This window comes from Tasmannia lanceolata, unplaced genomic scaffold (genome assembly GCF_043159265.1).
Source record: "Tasmannia lanceolata isolate RefF3 unplaced genomic scaffold, GAP_Taslan_0.1 ptg000020l, whole genome shotgun sequence".
NCBI classification, from domain to species: domain Eukaryota; kingdom Viridiplantae; phylum Streptophyta; class Magnoliopsida; order Canellales; family Winteraceae; genus Tasmannia; species Tasmannia lanceolata.
The window spans coordinates 9,079,249-9,084,203 of record NW_027518697.1 but is presented as its reverse complement, the minus strand read 5'-3'; the positions used below and the strand labels follow the sequence as shown (position 1 = coordinate 9,084,203).

The window sequence follows — 4,955 nt, the reverse complement described above, 5'->3', positions numbered from 1 at the left end:
AAAAAAATCTATTTGGACGGTATGATCGGAGGGCTATGATCAATCTATCAAAACAGTTTTTTAGGCACAACCTATTGAAGTTTTGATCAATCAAATGGAAGGCACCATTTTTTGAAAAAATAATGTTTCTTTTTGGTTAATTTTAATTATTCGGTTAACCGAACTTTTTTCCCGAGATAACCGAAACCGAACCGAATTAGCAGAAAACCGAACCGAACTGACTGAATCAATTCAATTCGGTTCGATTATTCAGTTAAAACAGAATAATGAACACCCATACCAAAAAGAATAAGTTAGGGCCCGCTTTACACAAGCTTTATAGAGAGGGGCTCTTAGGGCTTATTTCGAAGAGGGTTTGAGAGGTAAAAAGGGAAAAGCGTGTGCTAGTGTTTCTTATGGGTTGTTGGTGAGAGACACTGATCTTCTCTTGTAATCTTCTGTTTGTATAGTGGATTTTATGCCGTGGATGTAGGCTTTGCTGAACCACATAAATATCTGTGTCTTTGTGTGTTTGCTTGTGTTTGTTCTTTTGTTTTATTTTGACATTGAAATTGCAAATCGTGGAAACAAGAGGGGTTTGTTCATAACAATGATAATACTGATTTTATTAATTTTGGGTTGCATAGAGTTCATGCCATTTAATATCTTTAATTTTTATCGTTGGGTTGCATAGAGTTCTTCTCTACTTGAACGTTGCTGGAAATGAGGAAGCATGGGTGGCAGCTTCTTTACCATCCTCTTCAGGTATGTGTTTCTTCCTTGCCTTAATTTCTGATTTTTTCCTACAAGCTCTGTTTTTCATTTTTGTCTTTTTTCTGTTCTGGTCTCTCTATACGTGGTTTGTTGTTGTTATTTTCCTAGCATTAGACTCCCACGCCATCAGATGGATGCCTTTGGATTCGCCATTCCCCTCCCAAAGGAATCTCCTCTGGATTCTCTCGACTGGTTTGCTTTTTATGTGTTGTTGTCCCCTTCGTTGGAAGCTGTTATAGTATGTTGTGATGGGGCTCTACACACCATTGATAAGACATTTTACTAGCCTTTTAAACCCCGTTTATCCTTTTTATTTTCTTGCTTGTTTGTGTGGTTTTATTAGCTGACATTTGTCTGGTTTTGTTCTTGTTTCTTGGGTTTCTGTCTGATTTAGGTGTTGGGTCTGATTCCTCAATTTTTACTCTTAAATGCTTTCCTTTCCTTTTATTTTTCTAATTGTTCTTACTTATTTCTTTTACTGATTCTCGTAAATCCATCCAGCTGGTACTGATTGCTTATGAGTGAAAGTGTTTTTCTATTCCATAGTTGTTGCCATGTAATTTGTTACTTTGAGAATGTAAGATATTCTTCCATAGTTATTTCTATATAGTTGTTGCCATCTGATTCTCACCGGGATACAGAGAATGCAAGATATTTTTTTCAAGCAAATGGCAGAGAAGAACGTAATTTCTTGGATATCAATGATTAGAACTTTTGCCAATTCAGGCGATCTTACAACAAAAAGAAAATTGTTCTATGAAATGTCTTAGAGGGTTTGCTTCTAAGCTTTATTGGGAGAGAAAGAAATGAAATGAATGAGATTAATACAATAAAGAGCAAGTGTGAACAAGGGCTTGGGAATAAGGATTTTCTTCTAATACAATAAAGGTCTCTTTTATTTTAATAAAGAAATGAAATGGGGCCATTACTATGGTTCTTGCTGGTTATGGTTATATGACAGAAGAGAAACAAGTTATGTAGATTAAGGTGTAGTGATCTCAACAGGATGCAAAATAGAGAGGTTTATATTGGAAAATAACTACTCTACCAAGAAGAAACCCAAGAAATAACCACTTTGGTATCTCTGATTCTAACAAGGTGGAAGTCCGGGCAGTTCACCAAGGTGTCAAATTTCCAATGGAGGAAGATTTCAATTGAGTGGTGGTGGAGGGCGACTCTTTAAATGTGATTCGATGGTTATCAGGCTCCCATAGTTTTTTGGATTTTTTCAATGAGATTAGGGATATTGTGGGTTCTGCTTCCGTTTCTTTCCGTCACATTAGAAGATTGGCTAATGGGGTGGCGGATAAGATCGCTAAGAGAGGGGTCCATTTGGAGGCGTTGAGCCAATATGACTTCCTTCCTCCTTGACACTCCAGCGGTTTTTTCTCTCGTGTTGTATAGCTTTTGATTTCTATCTTGTATTTTTTTCTCTGTATTTTTTTACTACCTTGGTCCTTTTAATGAAATATTCTACTATTCAAGAAGAAGAAGAAAAGCATGTGGGTCTCTTTTTAACACTCCCTCTATTATCTCTAATGAATTATAGAACCCCAAATTATCAGATTTAAAAGGTAAAATGTAAGCAGTGAGCAAAATCACATCACACATGAGGTGATTTCCAAATATTCTAATATTCGGTGTCATATAAACGCCGGCTCTTGGGCCTTTTTCATTTGTTGCACTATTCCTTAGGTTTCTAGACATGATGTGAAAAAAGTAAGCTGAAAATTGGTAAGATTGCAAATCGCTTTTTCGTTGATCAGAGATTGATAATCCGGTGAAGTTAAGGCGAAGGGCATGACAATCGATAAGCTGAATATGCTTAGCCTTGCATGCCTGCAGAGTTTACTTTGCAGATATGTGGCGCTATTATGTTGGCCATGGTGTTGGTTCGGGGCATGACATATTGACTACTGATATATTCAATATAAATTCCTAACATAGCCGGTTAATCAATTTACAGTGACGAAACTCGTTGCTGACAATTCTTGATAAACATTTGTGTGACCTAGAAAGTCGATGTAATTAACTGTTGATCATTATATATACAGTGAAATGTAATTAACTTTTAATCATTCTCCATTAAAATGTACATTCTTTTTTGTTATCTTTAGGTAAGAAAGACGTAGCATATCTTAGTGAGGACCATTACATGAATCTCCGAGGTGGGTTTGGGCTTCTCTTCTTTGCATTTGGCATGACTTGTCTGTGTGGGCTAAATCTGTTATTTTGGTGTCCAGACAGTTGTGTTGGATTGACATAATCTCGGGTATTGGCCTTTTTAGACCTAGACCCACAATGAAAAGAAATTCCTATGTGGGTTTTTGAGATTTCCTTTTAGGGTGCATTTGGATTCCGGAATCAAGAATCGGTTTCGGTATCACATTCCATTCCAATTCCAATTCCAATTCCCCTTGTAAACGGATAACAATTCCAATTCTAGTGTTTGTGTAAGTACTGGAATTATCTAGGGAATCAATCATGATTCCAATGCTAGCGTTTGGTACCGTCCATACCAACGTTGGAATCAAATCAATTTTTCAATAAATATTTCAATTAATAACTAGCTCGCCCAAAACCATTTCTCATCCCAAAACATTTATGCTACTAATTAAAGGAGGGAAGAGCATGAGAGTTCCACTTCTCCATGACTCATCACTATAATCGTGACATCGACCTAACTATTGAGGACATTCACTGTTTCACAGGCAAATTATAAATCAAATCATATATAGTGTTCAGCTGAAACTGATTGTAGCAAAGGTCAATGGAACAAGCCTCATTGAGCTTAATCCCAATCCTAGTGAAACCAATCTTTGAAAAATTCAATCCCTACACTCATCAAACTCATGTTTGTCTTGTTTTGGCAGGCACTTTCACATTTAACACCAAAGCTAAATGGGATAGCATGAGTTTTGAATTACTAATTCTAAGCACAGGCAATGAACATAGGTGGTTGTGCTCCATAAGATATTGCTAAGTCACAACTTTCATCAAACACTAAATAAGCAGAAGTGTTGGAAACTTTAATCAGTTCAATTGATTCAATCCGACACTCGTCACAGTTCAAATAATCTATATTTCAACCATTGAAATCCTATCACAAATCCAGACACAAAATAGCAGAAAAATGGTTACAAATCAAAGATTGCCCATCAAAAAGTTCATGGTTACATAGGTCAACAAAAAAACAAAAACTGGGTATTTGTAACTATATGTTTTTGGTGATTTGTAGAGGGACAGAGGGAGGGAGAGAGAGAGAGAGAGAGAGAGAGAGAGAGAGAGAGAGAGGGGAACCAATGTGGGCAGATCGGTTTGTGCCTAGAGAGAGAGGGGTAGAGGCGAGGAGATAAGGGAGCTTGAGAGGAGATGAGTCGAAAAGAAAAACCTAATTTCGATAACTGTTCACGCCTATTTTTTCTCCACCGTTCCGGGAATCAGAATACCACCCCCTTGGGAGGGTAACAAATCACACTCAATATTCCGTCGTTCTTTCCCTCGGGAGAAAAATATCGATTCCCATTACATTTTAAAAACGAATCCAAACGCAGGAATCGTCAAAGTAGTGATCAGATACCGTTACCCCTTCTTGATTCCATCAATCCAAACTCACCCTTAGAAGTGTTTTCGAGGGTGTCGCTACCATGTCACTCACATGAGTTCCCTAACCAAGTGGTTAAGGAGTTGCATCATACACGAGATGGGTCATAAAGACTTGGGCATTCTCTGTGTAGGAAAAATGATTATTGAATGGTTTCTCATGAAAGGGACCTCCCATAATCCTTTTCTAGGATTTACAGCTATCAAAATGTCTAGATAGAATCCATTTACAAATCTTTGGAGTCTCCATCCCTGGATCCCTATGAATAGTGATAAAATTATTGATCTTTGTGGTGGTGGTGGTGGTAGTGGTGATGTTGGGGGGATCTATATCTTGATCAACATTGGTAACAATCAGCAGGTGTCTTCCAAGTTGAGGACGAATACTAGCTTCGGGTTCCTTTGGGCCCCATCTTCATATGCTTTGGACTAGAATATCAGTCCCTTGCTCATGTCAATTGTGTCTGTAACTACATATGACCTTGATTATAATTGTACTGATTATGGAGAGGTGTCGTCACAATAGACTTTCAATCCTCTTGATCTTCTCCTCCAATCAGAATGTTCCTTGGAGTCTTACACTTTGGTATATGATTGAT

At 37.6% G+C, this 4,955-nt stretch overlaps 1 long non-coding RNA gene across 1 annotated transcript; it reads left to right on the top strand.

Annotated features, from left to right (window-relative positions):
• The first annotated feature begins 291 nt into the window (after positions 1-291).
• Positions 292-1,068, top strand: LOC143854709 (uncharacterized). Its single transcript, XR_013237576.1, has 3 exons — positions 292-406; positions 674-744; positions 862-1,068. It is a non-coding gene; the product is annotated as an uncharacterized LOC143854709 (long non-coding RNA).
• The last annotated feature ends 3,887 nt before the right edge of the window (positions 1,069-4,955 follow it).